General features: G+C 40.6%; 1 protein-coding gene and 1 long non-coding RNA gene across 8 annotated transcripts in view; one reads left to right on the plus strand and one right to left on the minus strand.

Moving 5' to 3' along the window:
- Window positions 1-20,098, minus strand: part of LOC137863122 (uncharacterized) — a 71,189-nt gene that overhangs the window by 4,440 nt on the left and 46,651 nt on the right. The window contains exons 2-5 of one of the 3 annotated variants that reach the window (XR_011100701.1): window positions 11,142-11,232; window positions 5,133-5,155; window positions 3,864-5,014; window positions 2,431-2,525 (exon numbers count right to left, since the gene is read on the minus strand). This is a non-coding gene — a long non-coding RNA (uncharacterized lncRNA). Of the gene's footprint in view, window positions 1-2,430; window positions 2,526-3,863; window positions 5,156-11,141; window positions 11,233-20,098 lie in introns of all 3 variants that reach the window. The other 2 variants (XR_011100700.1, XR_011100699.1) reach the window with 2 other exon arrangements.
- APBA2 (amyloid beta precursor protein binding family A member 2) overlaps window positions 4,154-20,098 on the plus strand; it is a 98,764-nt gene continuing 82,819 nt past the window's right edge. For 3 of the 5 annotated variants that reach the window (XM_068696023.1, XM_068696028.1, XM_068696027.1), the window contains exon 1: window positions 4,154-4,294. The gene's annotated coding sequence lies outside the window, so the exon portion shown is untranslated. Of the gene's footprint in view, window positions 4,295-4,998; window positions 5,108-20,098 lie in introns of those variants that run through there. The other 2 variants (XM_068696024.1, XM_068696025.1) reach the window with 2 other exon arrangements.

Raw genomic sequence — 20,098 nt, forward strand, 5'->3', positions numbered from 1 at the left:
TGCACATACTGTGAATAGTTTTGGTTTGATTTGAAACAAGCTCATTTTAGTGTAGGAGATTTTTTACTTAATGGAAATGGAATTATTTGTGTTGTGCCCTGTTTGCTGCAACAAACCACAAGTATAACGTTGATACGAGATTTTGAAGGGCTTTCATTCAAGACATTGATGCTTTCTTATGAATTTTTCTTCTGAAACAAACTCTGCAAAGTTAAGGATATTATTATTATTTTTTGTACTCAAAACAAATACTTCCTCTGCCATGTTGTAGGGAAAATACAGTCTTCTGCATAGTTCTTGTATTTGAACAAATCACTATTTAAAGGATAGTTTATGATATTAATTGTAAATTGTTAGAATTTAGAAATCCTAAGGCTCATGATGGAAAATAAGGATGGTTTGATATTCCTGAAATATGATTCTACCATTCTAGGAGACATTCTGTTACCAAAACCACTGCAATACTAGCAGAGGATGTTGGGAAGCATCACTGATGACATGTCAAGATAATTGAACAGAAGTCTGTAAACCTAACACTGTTTGGTGACACAGAAAACAGGGTGGTCTCTAGGTTAATGTTTCATTTCTTTGTCCAACTGAAGGAGATGGAATTTTGTGTATGATATATTAAAAGTACCACTTAAGAGTAGTAGCTTGATGCAGTACTAGAGAATGGAGATTCTAGTGAACAATACTTAAGTCTACTTGTCTCATTATGCTCCCCATCTCATTAGCAGAGAGACTTGTAATGCTTTTAGCTAGTTACCAGCAATTTCCTGACTGACTGCATTGGCGTTGCCTAGCACTAAGTCAGCTGATGCATTTTGTTCATCATAACTAAGTCATGTTCCTATCTCACTCATAGTTTATATATTTCATCTTACTCTTCCTAAGGTGGGACTCAAGATATTAACAAAGAAATAATAAAAATATTTTAAAAAAGAGTTTAGGTCTGTAAAATTAATCATGCCCCTAATTGGGGCGTATTTGTTACAAGCTCTTTGTTAGGATCAGAATCCTTACTTGTCTGGGAATGGGCTATAGGGTACCAGGATTTCCATCTGTGGAGCTGTAGACTTGTAAGGAATAGCCAAGAGAACTGGACAGATGAAGAAGCTGAAGACAGTTCAGACACACTGAGAGAAGTCTCCTCTTCATAGGCCTAACTCCAGTAAACTTCAGTAGGAACAGGATCAGTGCCTATACTTATATCAAACAACTAGTCCTTTGCTTTAAACAAGAGAGCCTTCCCAAGTCATTCTTTGAAATGTATCTCTGTGCTGACTTCCTAAGGGTTGATGTGTGCAGGGGAATGATTAGATACATGGGCCTACAGGCCTTCTTTGTTACTGCCATGATTATAAAAGGAGATTGATGTCACAAAAAAAGGGGAAAATTAAGGGATGCAAACTGGAGCAATAGAGAACTGTGATTTTTTTTTTTCCTTCAGTAGAGGAGCACTTAATAATATACCTCTGTTGCACAAGTTCTGGAACGAACAACAGTGACTGGGATAACAGGAGGTTGATTAGCTTGTAAGGTTTTGACAATGTTTTGGTTTATTTTCCAAAAGGAAAAGCAAAATCTGATAATGTCAAGCTTTTCAGAAGATGAAGTGTTAATATTTTGTCAGTAAATTTTGTAGGCTTGTGTCATTTGTCAAGTGCAAGTTCTCTATTCCAGTTTCTCCATGTGTCTTTTTTCCCCTCTGAACTCAAGCATGTTCTTATTTTATGCTGCCTAAGGCAGACAAGACACATTCTTCTAGACTCCATCAACATTACTCAGGCAGCTAAAGGGCTCATAATTAAATAATGCAAAATATCTTTTTTGACTTCCCTTATGCAACCCTCAAGTCTCTGCTAGCTGGGAGGAAAATAACAGTCTGCAGAATGAAGCCCGTTCTATATGAGACAAACCTAGAAGCAAACTCAAAAACCGGAAAAAAGAACTAAGTACATGCCTTTTAAAAGCTTACAGTTTTGCAAGTCCACAAAAACTCTGTTCCTGTCGTACTTTTACTGCAATTAATCCAACTGAATTTAAGAATTCTTAGTATTTCATTATGGATTCATGTTCAATATTACCATATTTACCCAATTTATGGTAAGTTTTGAAAGAACTTACTCTATCATAATACCACAGCTGCAGTGTTTAACACAGTCGTGAGTCTGACAATTTGGAAAGCTCTGAATGAATTAAAAGAGGAATGGAAGATGACTGTTGCTTCTGCAGACCACTTCCTAGATGCATAATACTTCTACGTTTAGTACTGAGAATAGAGTTTATTTATGCGTCTGCAGAAGCATCGAGGACAGTCCTTGGCTTTGGACTTTATTGCTAAGACAGATGAATGGAAATTGGTGTGACCATGGAGGTCTTAAAGAGAGACCACCCTGGATGTTTACAATATCAAATTGAGGTACTTACAGTAAGTGCTCTGAATCATTTCATTGGAGTTCAGTTGATTCTCTCCTTGTATCTTCCTGTAGTGATCTGACTTGGGTTTGCTAGACTCAAGAACCCTATATTAAAAGAAAATTGTAAGAGTTAATTGTTTCAGTAAACACTCACTTCTTTACAATGTAATTGTCTTGGCCACATTATCAGACTGTGAAATAAAAACAATTCCTAAAACAGTAGCCCTATTACTTATTGTTAGGTGGTACTATAAACAGTAATGTAACTGGTAGATTAAACGTGGAATATTGAATCATTTAAGATTAATATGGAAATGGTAACGACAACAATGTATAAAGGAATTGGCCCAATGCTGACATTTTAAAATGGAAGACTTCATCTTAGGAACACAAATTTTATCACCTTTGATAAACAATTTCAGAGCAGTTTGAACATTTAATGAAATGTAAGTTGTTTATCTTGTTGTGAAGGGGGAAGGTCTGCCCCTTTGGATGGTATCATTCTTAAATATCTATAAAATTATGTCATGTATAGCTTCATGTTCATTTGCACTGTCTTAACAGCATTGTTAACTGCAAAGTACACAGTATATATTCGTAAGTGGGGAAGTTTTCCCAAACACTTGAAGTAGATATATTTCAAAGAACTTCATGACATTTCTAGATGTAATATAAAGTGATCTTTTAACTGTTTTGCTTTGTTAACATAGAAATAGTATGTAGATACTAAGATCTTCTACAAAATAGACTTTTAATTAATGTTTTTACTCATTTTGAACACTGCATTTTTTCCAGTAATAAAGATAGGTTTAAGCCATGACTTAAAGAAAAAGTTCGGAATTATCTAGTACCTGTGAGTGCTCTGAAGGCATATGTGACCATGCACAGAAATCCTATCAACTACACAAAAAAGGGGCAAGAATAAACAAACACAAACTATTGTTTCCATGAAAGGTCTTCACATGTACATGGATTTTGATTTGATGCTCAGCAGCTGGTGCAGCGACCCTGGGACAAGCACAAGCACACCAGGCTGGACTTGTCACCTTTACTGTCATGAGAAACATTACTTTGTACGTTCATTTATAATAGCTACGAGTCTGTATTCATACTTACGAGGAAGTCTTGTCATAATTGGCCTAATGGCACTTGATTTCACGTATTCTTTATACACATATACACTTGATTTCACATATTCTTTATACACATATTTCACATATTCTTTATACATAATCACTATCACCAAACTGCTATAGAAAGATCTAGTAGTTTCTGATAAAATGCCTGAGAAACCAACTATGCTTGTCATTCACTATAAGAACTGTTGCTCATGGAGAAACCCACTTCAGCGAGCTTTTAAGTATTATAAATTTCACCATTTTTAATTCTTACATGGAGGATTCACGTATCATCAGCACAAGGCCATAAATATTATTATTTTACCTCATGAATCTCTCCCTACGGTGGAATGTGGCTGTTGGGAGTCCCCTGCTGCAAAGTTCAAACCTCGCTTTTTTTTAATTCGATGTCGAGCCCCTCACGGCGCAGGGGAACCTGAGGCGTCTGCCGGCGGGACGGCGCCGGGGCCGCCGCTACCTCAGCGCCCGGGGCGGGGAGCGCGCGGCGGGGGCCGGGCCGGGCTGAGGGGGGCCGAGGCGAGGCGGGAGCCCCCCCGGCCCCCCTGAGGCGCCGCGGCAGCCGCGCTATGCGCCATGCAGGTTCCCGGGCGGCCGCTGGTATTCTCGCACGCAGCTTCCCGGGCGCAGCAGCAGCCGCCTCGGTGTGTGGCGCCGAGGCAGGCACACAAAAGAGCGGCTGCGGCTGCCCCCCGGCTGCGGGTGCGGGAGGGGAGCGGCCCCGCCGCTGGCAGCACGGTAAGGAGCGGGGCAGGGGCACGGAGCGGGGTGTGGCGGCGGCGGCGGCTGCTGCCCTGAGGGGAGCGGGGATGCCCGGCGGAACCGGGGGGGGAGCCGCGCCGCCGCCGCCTCCTGCCCGCTGCGGGGCCCCGCAGCCCCCAGCCTCGGCGGAGCGGGGCCATGGCGGGGCGGCACCACACGGCTCGGCACCCCCTCGGGAGCACGACGGGCCGCCCGGGGAGCGGGCTGGGTGAGAGGCGAGGCGAGCCCCCGTGCCATGCAGCACCGCCGAGAGTTTGCGGCTGCTTTCGTCCCCCGGTGTGGCAAAGGGATCACGCGTTTTCATTTATTTATTTATTTTTCTTATACCCCCCCCCTTCCCTTCATCTGTCTGAAGGGAGAAGGCGGCTCAATGGGGAGATGTTGATCTTTCTCGGGATGAACAGCGTGAGGCATGATAGCGCGCTCCGTTCTCCTACCCCCCACCCCTTTTTTTTTTTTTTTTTCTCTGTTTTTTTTCTCCTGTGGTGTTGCCGTAACAAAAGGGCTGGGGGAGGCGGGGAGCGCTGCGCTTCAGCCGCATCTCGGCGGCATGAGGCGAGGCCGGCCCGGGCTGTCCCCGCGGCTGGCGGCAAGGAGCATTAATTAAACAGCACCACGAGAGGCTCCTGCACCGCCTGCAGCCCGGAGCTAACGTGCAGTCACCGAGCTGTAAGGAAAGTGTCGAATTGCCACGGCCTGTTGGGTGAGAAATGCAGATGTTTCGGCTACCTTACCTTGTCAAGGCCACCCTATAATCTTCCTGGAGGGGGTTGGGTGCCTGCAGAAAAGGTATTCCATGTATTTTGCCTCTTACCCAAGAATTCCTCGTTATTTTACCTGTAGACATGAAAAAACAAAGCGACTGCTATCATAGCTGTCTGTGGTTATGCATAAGCAATAGTATTTCTGCATAAGGTGATCCTAAAAGGATGCTTATGTAACTGTTCATTGATACTTGAAAGTAAAAATACAGTACATGCTGGTTATCTGTGTGTCGAAAGGCGTAAGATTTAAGCTTATCTTAAAGCATAAGATGTACGTTTATCACTGTATTGTCCAGATTCTCTTCTCTGTGGGACAGACGAGCAGGACAGAGCTTGCCTTTCTGGACTGTTGTGCTACGGGCACTGACCTGCTGGAGGGGAAGGGGAGCCGCTGTGCTTGCTCCTCTATGGGCTCACAGGGTTTTGGGCTGCACACTTGTCCTTGTGAAACCTTGATTGTCAGGCTTCCTAAGCCTAAATTCTCTGGTAGTTCAGCCCTTATCTGCACATGGAAATATCTCAAGCTATTTTTACAAATGCAGTGTTGCCTCTAATCAGCAGCTGCATTATTACTTTGCCTTGATCCTCGGATCATAAAGAAAAAGTGTTTGTGAAACGGCCTTGGCTGCTCATCTCTTTGGCCAGTCTTATATTCTAAGGAAACATCTCGAAAAGCATCTTTTGTGCAGTTACTTGGTTAATGCTAATTCAGGTTGGAGACTGGAGGTGAATTTAAACAAGAGTTAGGTCCTTAAGAAGTGACCTTTGCTTAAGGCCGTAAACATGAGGAGCCACTTCAAGAAACATAATTGTACCATCTCTCCAGCTGTTCTGGTAAGAACATTTGCTGAGAAATAATTTCTGAAAATACCGTCATTTAAACCTCTTCCAGGTTATATTCCTGTGCTGAAAGTGGGGAAATCTAGCAAGAAGTGATCTGTTGCTGGCTACCAACTCGCAGAGAAAAATAAAAAGAAACTCATCTTGTACAGAAAGAAATGCTGGTTATAGCCTTATAACCTAATGGAGTTTGAGAAGCCTAGAGTTAATGTTCTGATAGGCAGGCTTTGGGTGCTTTTTCATGGCCCCAGACTTGTTATATCCATTTCCCATTTCATCCATGCTTCAATAAACAAGGCCACGCTTAAAGCCATTGCAACAACAGAGGCTTCTGAGAAGGCCCTGGGGTCCTGGGGGGAATCAAGCTGCACGTGAACCAGGCGTGTGCCTTGGCAGCAGAACTGGCCAGCAGCATCCTGGTCTGCATGGAATTCAGCCACTAGATCAAGGGAAGTAATTATCCCCCTCTACTCAGCACTCATTAGACTGCATCTATAATGCAGTTAAAGGCTGGACTAGATGATCTTAGAGGTCTTTTCCAACCTGAATGATTCTGTGATCTCAGCAAAGGCAGTGTAATATTGGTATGATACACTGGCCAACTACTATTACCTGTGTTGATAAAGTTATGCTTTACTATAAGCCTCCTGAGAAAGATATTTGCTTGATATATTTATATTTTAATATAAGTATAAACAAGAGGAAGAATGTGCTTTTTAAGCAGCGTCTTTTCTGGTACTCCTGTGAGGCAGTTAAAGTCTTGGAACATTGCAAGAGACATAATGATGGTTCTTATAGTCGGAGAAAATAATGCATTGATGCAGTCATGTGGATTTCACAGGTTAAGAGGAAGAGCTGAAAGCAGAGTCAGAATTCACTAGTTTTTAGACACTCCACAAAACAAGCAATTGCTGAGCAAAATGTTCATTATAAGTACTTTGGATACTTGCAAATGCTTTTAGTCTACCAGAGAGAGCATTAATATGTGAGGATTATTTATTTATTTTCCTGAGGACCCATTTACCCTCGAGGGCTGTGTGAAAAGCAGCTCAAGGAAGCATCATGCTTGGAGCATTGAATTCTTTAGGCTTGTCCTGCCCACAGAAGATAAACATGCAGCACTTATACTTTATCATGGCATCTGTGAGGAGAGGGCTTTCCTTCAGAGTTTGAATTTTGTTTAAACTTCAGTCTCATCTCAGTGAATGGTACTATTTTCCAGGAGAAAGATCTTCTGTAAGTGATAGATACAGAACTAAGTGTTTATTTCTGATGCTCATAGGTAAATGCACTGTCACTTGAATACATGACGTTCCTTTCCTTTCCTTTTTTTTTTTTTTTTTTTTTGTTGCAGTACTTACTGCCTTCACCTACTGCAGCAGAGATGGATGACTTGCACTTCAAGAGGAGTAAGTTAGAGTAGAGCAGAGCTGCTTCGAAAAACTAGGATTAATAGGTACTTCCATCTAGGCAAAGGGGGGAGAACTGGAAGCCTTGTAGGTGGGGATGAGGAGGAAGCGTCATCATTCCCAGATGATAAGGTTGTGTGATGCATTGCTGGAGATGCATACTCTAAAGTATAATCATGCATGAAGGGATCATTTGCTTTTGAAATAGAGGTAGATAAAGAGGAAAGTTGGCAAAAGGTATATTAAAAATAAAAAATGCTTGGATAGTAGGAGTATGACAGTTATAAGCATTGTGAGGTTTGCAGTCTAGATAAGAATTTTTCAAATAGCAGCAATTCTGCAGTGCTGATATCTACCTGGACTCCCCCTGGGAGCTGCAGGAAGGAGTATCTTGGGATAGTTGTCTGTTTTGAACTATTAAAGGTGAAGCTTCCCTCCGAGAATAGCCCTTCTAGTTACAGACTTTACTAATCAAGATTCATCCACATAAGAATAACTCGCTTCATTTCTTAAGAAGACAGCTTGATTATTTCCATTCTGTTAATTAAGCAGTTTTTGAACTTCATTTTGTAAATTGATGTAAGGAATATTTGTGAACGTGTCACTAGCTAGCATTATTTCCAGATTTCTGTCTTTTACTTCTGGAAAGATCCCCCTCACAGACCCTTATCATCTGCAACCTTTGTGAAAGTTCCTCTCCCATCATCAATTGTACCATAACCCTGTTGATTTTCAAAGAGTGAAATCTGCTGGTTTTTCTTTCCTAAGCATTTCTACAAGAGAGAGGCCTGACCTTGTAAGTTTTTCTTTCTATACATACTCTGCCTTTGTGCATTAAGGGCTCACAAGATCTGACTGAAAAATTAGTGAAATTCCTTCACCTGAGTACAGTAGTTAGATATAGCTAAGGCTTAATAAAGTGGTCATAGCAGGTAAGTTTCTTCTTGCTCTCAATGAGTATAGCAACATCTTAAAACTAAAAAAAAAAAACACAACAGGGCTCACAACTCAACGTAATGGTTTTGTAGCACTACCCGTGGGAGTTCTGGTAGGTATGCACATCCAGCTGCTTGAGCACCATAGTTAAGAATGCCGAGTAACTTTTGGGGCTCATTTCCTTTTTCCCCGGTAAGGTATCCTTGCTGTGGTAACTATCGAGAGTCATCTCTGCTTTCCAGTTGCTCTAATTTGGATTTGTTGTGAATGACAGCCAAGTGCTTATCTTAGCATGACACTATAGAGTTCTCTGAGGATTTAGTGAGATAGTAATTCCAGTAAAAATTGAACAGAAAATTCATATTTTTAGCAGATAAACAGAGATGGAGAATGTATGTTCTCACGTATAGACTTTCATCTTTACATCTCACTGTGTTAAGGGCCTAAGTCCACAGGAGGAACTTCAGGGAGTCAGGGTTTTAGGAACGACATTGGAATAAGCCCCTGAGATCACTATGTGGTCTGCTTCGCTGGGTAAGCTGATGAAGAAAGAAGCATAGGAACAAATGGAGAAGACCTTTCATATCTGAGGTTTGTAACAGTTGATGTAAACCTTAGTTGCACTAACAAACTAGCCACAGACAGTAATGACAAGGTGACCTCAATTTTCCACAAACATTACTGTGCCCATCGTTTGGAGAATCACATGAACAGATCCCTTGAGGACCTCTGGAATTAACTCCGTAGGTTTCCTGCCATGCAGAAGATCACTGGTCTCGTACAAAGTGACCCTGTAGCACCAGGAAGTCCTCAGTCATGGGGAATATCAAGGCATTACAGCATTTCATGCCAAGGAAGAAACAAACACATAAAAAGTCAGGGGGAACCAACTCTGTCACGAAGCATTTGTAACAGGGCAGGAACTTTTGAAGTGATTTTTGGTAATAAAAGTTGGAGAAAGCTCACCTACATAAGTAAGCACTGAAAGGTCTATAGGTCTGTCCCTTATTTCAGGAGCTCTAAACTGATTAGAGAAATATTATTAGCATATCACAGAGGAAGAGAACACGGGAGGGAAGGGGGGGGGGGCAAGATAACATCTATGTTGGTGGTGATAATCTGCATGTGAAAATTCCCTGAGGAGGAGGAGGAAGTGATGAATTTTTGAAGTGTAGGCTCCAAAAGAGTGAATATTTAGGCAGAAGTAGGGAGTCGGGCTGAGACATTAGCTGCAGTTCCAAAATCAAGGTGATATTTGCCTCAAATCAGATGAAACACAAAATATGAAGTCATTGGTGTGTTGCATGCGTCAAACCAGGATGATAAGCTACCAAGGAGCAATAAAATTGGGCTCTGTGCCTCTTTTTTTTTTTTTTTTTTTTTTTTTGTACTCAAGTATTCCCAAACTACTTAGTTAAGTATTTCTAAGCAGCTTTTTTCCCCCTACCACTATACAAGCTATAATACAGGGTGCACCAAGTTGCACAGGGACAGCGCCTATCTAAGCAATATTGTAATAACCTCCCAGAAGGAGCAGCTCTGTTTGGCATTCAGTGAAATAGCTGATCTTTATGCAAGAGAATGAATAATAAATAGAATAAAATTCCCTCCCAGCCTGCCATGTATTCGCTACCTTCATGCACGAGACAAACAAGGGATATTTGGGCAGACTTTGTCTCCCACTGTGCCCTTCAAAACCAAGATCCTCCGCTGTACTTCCCTGGTTCACCCGCCTTTCTTGGGGGTTTCAGAAGTGCTCGTTAACTTTGCCTTTCCCTGCCCCAGCAAAATGGTCACAGATTCCTAACTGAGCACCTGGTTACTGAAGCGACTGGAGCAATGAAAAAGAATGACTGCTGCACAGATCAGATTCTGTTCTAGAATGACTTAGGAGTCTTTTTTGGTTGGTTGCTTGCTTTCAACAAGCGTGAAATGCTATCAAGCAATTGCCATTACTGTCTCGAGTCACTGATACCAGCCACCACAAAAATAGCATTTCAGTGCAAGGGAAAATGCACCCATTTGGTTTAGTCAAATCTTAAACTAGGCCTCAAAACTCATACTCCAAACGCCAAGAGGGATGCATTTTCAACAGCACATCTGAGCGAGTGCATGGAAATGAGGTTGCTTGCTTCTCGTTCACAAGCAACATTTCTTTAGAGCCACCATGCTCTTCAAATCCACACCAAATCTCTCTCTCCTGGGAGCGAGGATCTTTTTTTTTTTTCCCTGAGCTGTAGGCTTTCTACTAAGGATGGCCACCCTGACTGCAATTTCCTGGGCAAGAGGGGTTTTTGGTTTGTTACTACCTGCTACCAGGTTGCATGATTGCTGTGCTGTCTTGAGTGAGGGTGCAAGTTCTCTCCCCAGTCTTTAATGCTCATATTGTTTCGAAGCCCATTACAACTACCAATGTAGGAATAGTCATAAAGGCAGGCACACAAAGAAAAAAAATATTTCTACTCTTATAAACTGATCCAGGATGGGAGCGAAGCAAAGGCTTGCCTTGGCTCCAAACTCTTACTATGCAGCATAGTGTGTTGTTGCCATGCTACCAGAATTGCTTGCCTTGAAATTTAAATTTACCCTTAACAAATTTGCATTTAAAAAGAATGAACTGTTAACAGTACATTAAAATATAAAATAACCTGACAAGCCATAAACCTTGCCACCAATTTGTTCATATATTTCTGACTTCTACAGATCTTTTTTTTTTATTCCCAAAATTAACGCTGCCACAACAACAGAAATCCCAGAGACAAATGAACCGACAAAATCTGGAAAGGCACTGTTGGTAGTGCAATAAAGGTTTATGTCAAGAGAGGAATATAAATGATAGTTTCCATACTTAACGAAAATGTGCATTTTGCCTACCTCAGTAAGTGCCTCTTGCCATCCTTCGTAGTCTCTGATTTAGCATTACAAAGGGAAATCAGAGTGTAATGATATTTTTGTTATTGCTGAGCTGTGGAGGAAAAAGAATGTTATATATGTACACACACACATACACACAATTCTTTAGATGCAAAAGCTTTTGTTACCGGAACATAACTCTTGATTAGAGATATGGCAGCTTTAAAAAGAAACTTATCCCTGTGATATTCTTAGCCAGTCAATCAGTGTGGCTTTAATTATGTTGAAGTATTTGACATATTATGGCCCAGGAGATAAGAGCTGTGGCATACTGGATGATAGGCAGAAAGAGGAGGAGTCCTGTTGGTGATTAGAAATTTCATGCTTAGTACCGCATCAGTGGTATGAAATGAGCAGTGGAGAGGAACGCTCCTGGTTAATGCTGAGTGGCATTGCGTTTCTGATGTTAATAATATGAAGGTTTTTGGTGGCATAATTCTGCATTCCTGGTAAATATCTGCCTGCTTTCTTGATCAAAAGCTTGCCCTGGAAATACCTGTGTAGTAGCAGTAGTATGGCTTTAAGTCAATTGTTGTTGTTTTTTAAATGTAATAAAGTGTTTTTCTTTGTGTTTTCAATAATGAGCGGAAATCTCCCTCTATTCTTCCAAAAGTGAAAGACACAGAAGGTGTTGTATATACATTATTACATATATGCATTTTTATATATTATATATATAACACTTGCTGTTTTCAGTACGTGGAAAGATCACGTAAGGGTTTTTAGCAGCTCTATTCCACACTTATGCAATAATAATAAATTATCATTACAGCATGTGTTTCCACTGATATTTGCCTGTGTTGATTATTCAACACATACACATCATAACTGGACTCCTCAACTAGCTGCTGATCTAATTAGGAATAATGATTTAAACAAAGAAGTGCTGTTAAGATTATATTACACGAGGGAAAAATAACCTCACATCAGTTTTATTGCAGCAGAAGATGTGTACATTGGTACTGGGAGTCTTTTGTAGTATTATACTAGGTGAGATTTGGCTTTTGAATGTCTTATCAGAAAGTATCAAAGCAAAGGAAGTAAATTTGATAGCCCTGTTTTACAGATAGGGAGACACAAAAATGACTTGGCTATAATCATTCTCCCTGCTGGGTGACTGAACCAGGAGTAGCACTGAGGTATATGCAATAGTCTCCTAGTGGTTTACCCGTGTTACCATCCTGCTCTTGTTCCTGCTCTGTACAATAGCAATAACATGAAGAACAAACTGTCAGCTGATGAGTTTTCCATCATCCAAACATCCTGCTCACATTTTCACATATGAATGCTTTGCTTCGTGAGAAGTTATTTTGTACAAAACATGATAAAGACCCATAATCATCTATGGTTTGCTTCCTAAAGATTGGAATGAGGGGAAAACTGAGTGTGTATATTTATATTTCCCCTTGATATTTGCTAAACTACTAGCCCTCTGTGGCAATATTTTTCTTTTCTGTGCATGTATATTTTTATTTTGGATTTTTTTTTTTTTAAATCACAGTTTAGTAAAGTCTTAGGCTTATTCTTGAGACAGCATTGAGTTAATTGGGATTTGTTAACACTTCTTAATATTGAGATTCTTGTGATATTTCATGCTTTAGCTACTGCTCCAGCTGCTGGTGTGTGAGAATCTCAGCTTCAAGTGTCTACTCACACTGGCTCCAAGAATGGAGAAACTGTGAATATGTACTTTAAACTTCTAAGGACAATATGACATCTTTAAATAATTTTGGAATACTTGTGATTGGCAATGCTATAGCAGCTGTGGTTGGAAATAAGTTGCTTAATATTAACAGGAATCTATCTGAACGATATAAACTCGAGTTCCTATTTGTCTTTCTGATGGTAGTTAACATTTTTATAACAGTGTTCAATAAGAAATAGGCCAGCCAAATGCCACCTGAAGTTTCTGAACTAGCTGTTTTATCACTAAGTACTTCATGGTGTTTCATAGTTCCATCTATGTAATGATAATCCTAATTAAATTATTCTAGTAATTAAGGTAATGTAGCAAGCTAATACTGTACTGGTAAATAAATAACATCACAAGGCTGGGACACATTTGCCTGGACTGGTAGTCCTGACTTTCCTAGCCTTCCCGTGTTCTGGCAAAATGGATTGTGCCTTTTGACAGGATGAAGTCCGTGTTGCCTTTAAGGTTGGCTCCCCCTCAACACTGCAGGAGCCTGTGACCCCAGCTGGGGCTGAGGGCTGACATTGTGTCCCGTTTGCACACTGACTGCCACCTCCTCAGGCACTGCTCCTCCTTCCTCCTGCTCGCCTCCTCAGGCCACCCACAGAAAGCGTGCTCAAGTCCACAGGGACCCTCACGTATCATAAAGACAACTGACGGGGAAAATTCAAACAGGAGTCCTCAGACAGTAAGGTTTGAAGTGTTTTTCTCTAGTTGCAAGTTTACCATACACAAGGAACTAAACTAACCAACACAGTGGCATCCTGAATAAAATGGAGCTGCTCAAAAAAAAATGGTCTTTATTGTGGCAGAGCCCACGAGCCAACCAGGAGCACAGCATCCCTTGTGGTAGGCATTTCCAAAGACAGCTGTAGACTGTCCTTGCTCATAAGACTGAACTAACTAAATAGACCTGACGGTTTGGTGTCTTCTGTTTACATTTGTCTGACAGAGGAAGAGACTATTGCAAGAGTGTAAAGATGTGGTGCAGCCAATATGACCTCATATTAGGGTGTGAAGCACTGGATTTAATCAATAACAGACAAAACATTTACTGAAAACTTGGAATAATAGGTATGTCCATACTTATCAGGTAGAAGAGCCTAAATGTACTTAACTGGAAAATCTCCATTTCATTTTACTGCTTGCTTGAATTTTGCTCTTAACCTTCTTGCTGGCTTAAGCTATGAAGATGAAAATAGCTACCTTCGTAAATGAATGCATTAGAAGATTTGCCTATGTAAGTATGAAGAACATGGGAACCCACACAAGTTGGAAAAAGGTTCTCTGCTGTGGAGATGATAAAGGGGTGGCTTTGCAGTTATTACACTGATTCCAGCATTATTTGTCCTTGACCACTGCTGCGTCAATGCGTGGGGTGTGTTGGTTTGGTTTTGAACGAGCTCCTCTAAGCCTGCTTCATCCATCTGTCACCTGTAGACAGACTTACAGATTTTTAAGCTTTTTTTTTTTTTTGTGGTAAGAAAGTCTGTAGAATATTCAGCACAATGAAATCCTGGTTAATAGGCTTTTCCGCAACAGACTTAATTTAGGGTTTATTTGCCCCCAGCTGACTGTTGTTACTGTAGCAAATAAAAGATGCAGAATTAAATGGAAAGGAAAATCCTATGTGACTGTGCAGGGCTTAAATCTGATAAAGAGGTGTCAAATGGCACAGAAGTTGATTACAGCCCTTCAATGTAGGCTACAAATGATGGTGCAAAATTGTATCCTATGGGGAAACCTTCCAAGTGCCTGCCAAAATCCACAGAGAAAACCCAGAGAAGGTCTGCACTGTGCTAGGTTCTTGTTCTACAATTGGAGGCAATTTTTGGTACTAAGGGACAGTGACATGTCTTTCCAATTCAAGTGACTGCAGGGTAGCCTTTACTTTGAGCTGGATGCAGCTCAACAGCTTTTCATGACAAAATCTTTGCTATTTCTACAAACCTCCCTGAAGCCCTCTGCCCCTGGTGTGTCCCACCTGCCCCAGCAGGGCCGGAACGGTGCGACCTCTTAGGAGGGGGGACTTCTCGCTGGGAGGATCAGGCTGCCATGGGGTAGTTATTAAACCATAATAATTAAACTTACAAAAATGAAGCCTAGTTGACTTAATGATAGAAAAATAGGAATTTGTCCTATTGTTAGAGGAATTAGTCTACGTTTGACTTTCCCAAGGAGCACAATTATATATGTATCCCTTAAAGATCATATTCTGCCAGCTGTCGTGCTTCATGCTATATATAAATGTAACTGGAGGCAAGACATTATTTTTTCTAAACCTGATACCAGAATTTATACACTTACTGTCCAGAGCATCAATTGAAGAAAAGCCTTTCTATTTATGACCACATAATCAAAACACTGAAGAATAAATATTAGCAAGAGTCATATTGCCATTTACATTCCTGCTTAGTAGCTGCTTACTGTGTGCTTAGTGATGAGAGATGCAGAATACTGAATTGGAAAATGCACAGATAAATAGAAAATAGGCTGTGATCCACAGCGTACCAATGTGCTGTCTCAGGTAAGATATTCCAGTGATTTGTTAATTCACTTTGAGAGGAAAAGCATTAATTCCTGAAGGTGTTATCAAAATGCATAGCTACATTTACTGAGAGCCTAGGAAACGTACTGATCATTCAAGCAAGTTAAACAGAAAGCTATTGTCCTACCAGAAATGAAATAAATTGTATTGGAAAATCTTGTTTTCATGTAAGCTTATACCTATATCTCTAAAGCTTCATTAATATTCCTCAAAATACATTCTAATCCTTTGATAAGCCAGTGTGACACAAATAGGGTAATAAACAGATACAGAGCATGAGGCTTCCTTCATGGAGCTCTTCCATACTTGGGCCCAACTTTAATAACCCTGTGCAGAGGTACAGGAGCCTTACGCTGCAGGATTAATGCCCTTTATCTGACAGGTCTGTTATGTATGGCGTTTTTCCATCTGATACCATTATTTTACATGCTGCAGTCAGACAAGCTGCATTCCTCAACAAATCGTGTGTTTAGGCCAATCGTTGATCCAATTAACCCTGACACTGCATCTTCAACCACAGTGTGTCTTTAATGAGGAGAACGGCTGAAGCTGCACTGATACTCATTGGAATACTGCATAACAGTGAATTTCCAGCTTTCTTCTTGTTCAGTGCTGCGCTGGTACCTAATTAGCCAGTCGATTACTGATAGGGAAGGTCTTTCTACATGTGTGAACTTCTATATCTTCAGGTACAGACAGACTCATTCCAGCTTCGGATACAGAAGACGAAATAAATAATAAAAACTCACAAAAGAACAACAAAACCAGTAACGACTGAAAACAGGCTGAACATTTCTGAATAGTTAGGATTTTGCTAAATCACTAGAATTCTCAGTGTTCCTACAGCAGAGCACAGGATGGCAGTGAATACAAAGTAGGGAGAGCCAGCTGGTGTCTCCTGGACTTTGCTGAAGCAGTTAGGATGTACATACATACGTTCACAGACTACTTAAGAGGTGTAGCCTAAGAAGAGTTAAGGCGTACAGTATAAACCGCCAAAGGCTTACGTTGATCTGATCGAGAATTTCTGCTCTAATATTTGTATTTATGTTTATTTTCACAATGACACCTTTATCACATGGTAGAGGGCAGGGTCTACAGTCTCCAGTGTTTGAAATGTTTTTTCTCCCTATAATGACTTGGCAAAAGTGAGATAAACATTCACCACCCTTATGAAGGTCTAAAGGGAAATGAGTGTTTCCTTGGACTTTGAACAGACTGATGTTAGAAGGGGAACGATGCTCAGAAGTGCTTCATCTACTGGGGTTTCATCTCTCAGCAGTTGACTTGTTTTATTTTCCCTCGAGTCATCAGGATTCCATTGTGTTGCTACAGAAAGCATACAAGATCAAGATGCCTTTTTGCAAAGACAGTCAGAGATTTTAATGAATATTCAGTCCCTTCTTCTCCTTCCCAGAACCATCCAAGATCAGGAGAAAACAGCACTTTTTTGCCCTACTTTTTCTGAGAAACCTTAGTTTTTTCAAATGTTCAACAACAACTCCAGGTAGACAAGATCCACATGGCTCTCTTCTGCTTTACAAGCCATTAGGATCTGATGGGATAAGATGACTTGTGCATCAGAGCCCAAGCAGCTAATGGCATCTGACTTGCTGGCTTTAAGTAGAGCCTTTTAAACAACAGAGTTAATACTTACACTTCAAGCTCAGAAGGTCTGTTCAGTCAAGGATTTAATTTGAACTTTACCTGTGGATTTCTAGAAAGGGATATCGCCACCTTTTCTGAAAACCTTTTTCAAGCTAGAGTGGGCAGTCTAGATAGTCACAATTTTTAAAGAATCATTTAATGGTTGTCTAATTGCATATTTTGTTTTATCCAGATATGCATCAAATTTGAAGGTACCATTCTCTTATATCCCAAAGGATGAACAATCCTTTCACAAGATTGTGCTTCACCCCTTGATGTTATTTCATACTCTCCATTTTGAACCACTCATGAAGGTATTTCATTATTTTCCAAGCAGCAGAGTGGTCTTCTGTAGCAATCACTACAATTTGCAGAGCACTTGAGCGATGAATTGTCTCTCTCTAACCTCAAGACTTTCTTAAAACTGGTTCTTGGATCTGACCCTGCCTTCTAGCTAAAGACAAATGTCAGCATCTAGAGAGTTCCAAATGTTGTTCCTCTGTCCTTCCACTTGGTTCCACTGCTTCCTAAAGAGAAACAGTGGCATGTTTTGGAAGTTAGGCTTAATCACTGAAAGATGAATGTTGCTTGTTCCCTATGTAGCATCAGAAAAGAAAAAAAAAAAAAAAAAAGTGAAAATCTTAAGTTCAGTAAAGATATTGAATGAGAAAAACTACAGTATAACATAGCTCCATCCTCCAAAATAAAACTTAAAAAGAATCCCTGTCTTTAGTATTGCAATTTCATGGGTAGAAATTTGGATAGAGTACTCATCACTTGGTGAGAAGACATTCTTTGCATTGGTTATACAATAGCAAAACCAGTTTACGTCTTAGCAAACTCAGTCTGGATTGACACAATTTCTCTCAGTTGATAACAATAACATTGCAAACCAGGTGCTTCAGTAGAATTGAAAATAAGCTTTCTCTAACTCTTCATCTTACTAATTACCTACTCCTGGTAGAGATAAAAGATCCTGACTCTTCCATGTACGGAGTTTACCACTCGCATGGAAGATTTAAATATTTGTGTAAGTGGCTAGTATTTTTCTGGAAGCTGGAGGATCTGTCTGCAGGACATAAAAACTAAGCCACAGAGAACCAGAGTTCAAAGAAACTAACATCCTAAATGAAAATTCCACCTACCCTAATTTGGGATAAAAGGTGGTATCACTCACCACTGTGGTTGGTGGGGATGATCCGCATAAAATATTACACTGAGATTTGCACTGTAAGCGGTAGGGTGGTGGGCTGTTTTCCTTTACTGCTAAATCAAGTGAATTCTAACGAAGGTCCTCTGTGTCCAGCAACCCAATAGTGAACAGCATTTTGCTTACCCTGTTTCTCATCCTTTGTTTGCTTAGTTAAATTGTTTTGTATTGAGCATTAGGGACAGATATTTTTGCAAATTCAAAGTAAATGCAGTTAGGTTTCACAGATGCAGCTTTAAGGAGATTATTTATGCAGTAGGATTTAATATCTGCCAACACGCTGTTCATTTGCTTGATACCACCAGGGACTAGTTCTTTCATTTGCAATTTATAAATCCTCATTTTCAGACATTCAAGTTTTCAAATATCTGAATGTTTGAAGCATCCCGCAGTTATTAGTATCATGAATTCTATCTCAAATGAACTATTAGGGTTTATTCAGCCAAAATGATACATGCTTTATATATGATTGGCCCAGTTTTCTTGTTTGTTTCTATTCAAATGGAACAGATTTTGCTAACCCAGTGGCTGTTGAGGAGTGACGTGGGGAGCTGCCCCTTCCCTTTATGCACATTTGAAGAAGAATGCTGCTTTTTTGTGCCCTCTGCTGATAAATTCGGGGATCAGCCTTCCTGAGGGACATCAGCTGGAGCTCAGAAGCAGCTATCCAATGCTTCCTTCCAAAAACCTTGCCACTAGTAATGAAGAAGCCAGACTTGTGCACTGTGTGCCTGATGAGACCCCAGGCCTTGGCAGGCATTGTCAATACAGGTGTGACTGGATTTTTCGTCAAAGCCTCATGATACCTAAGTGACTGTAAATGGTTTGCAGTAGTTTATGAGGTCACACACCCTGTACAAAGAAGCTATTTGTATTTCTGAAGCAGCTCTGTACAGTACATTGCAATATGCAAGTACTTTATTCTGCGTAGTAGTCGAGGTGTAAGCTGTCAGATGATTCTGCCCCTTCCCTTCTGGGCAAGATTGCCTAGGTCCAGCAGGCAGTGCTGGTAGCTGCTGTCCCCTGTCCCCAGTCATCTCTGGCTTCTCATCTGCTCAGCTCTGCCGTACCTGACTGTGCCACAGACAGAAGCGGCAGGTCCGAGGAGAACAGGAGCTCTCAGACTTGGCATGCAATAGGCGATACCCTTCTCGTAAAGCAGGATGCTTAAAACATTAAAATGCAAGAACAGAAGGTGAAATTAAAATGTGAGTCTTGCTTGAAATGTCTGAGTTAGCTGCATCTTTATGCTGTTTTCAAAGTAGATTGCCTATTCTTTTATAATTAAAGCTTGAAATTATTTTATGTATGCTGCAGTGATTGATTTCAGAATAAGAAAGAATTCTAAGAATTCCTGTGAGAGAAAGCTTTACAATAATTAGTAATACCCTTTTAGAAATTAGAAAATAACCCCATTTCTTTCTCAGTGGTTTTCATCCTATTATTCTTGGCAAACATTCTCCTATGCTGTATTTCTAGTGCTGTGAAAGCCTTTCTGGACTGTTGATAGGCTCAAAACTCTATCACTTGTAGTCAAATGGCCAGATGCCTTGATCATTCTGTGCTGGGATGCTGTGAGCTACCAAAATACAGACTAGCATTTTGTAAAGAGGCTGCAGTTCCCTATGGTCTAACCAAGAGCTCATGTTGTATCCAGCTTTCTTTGTACTATGAAAAACTGATAAAGGACAGAATTTCCCCTTCCAAGATTTATTATGTTTTCAGTGCTACTGAATCAGAAATATGTATTCTGTTATACTGTAATTTTGCAATATAATGCATCTTAAGCATATTTTGCTACTGCCAAGTGCCACAAGGTT

Source organism: Anas acuta, chromosome 12 (assembly GCF_963932015.1).
Source record: "Anas acuta chromosome 12, bAnaAcu1.1, whole genome shotgun sequence".
Lineage (NCBI taxonomy): Eukaryota > Metazoa > Chordata > Aves > Anseriformes > Anatidae > Anas > Anas acuta.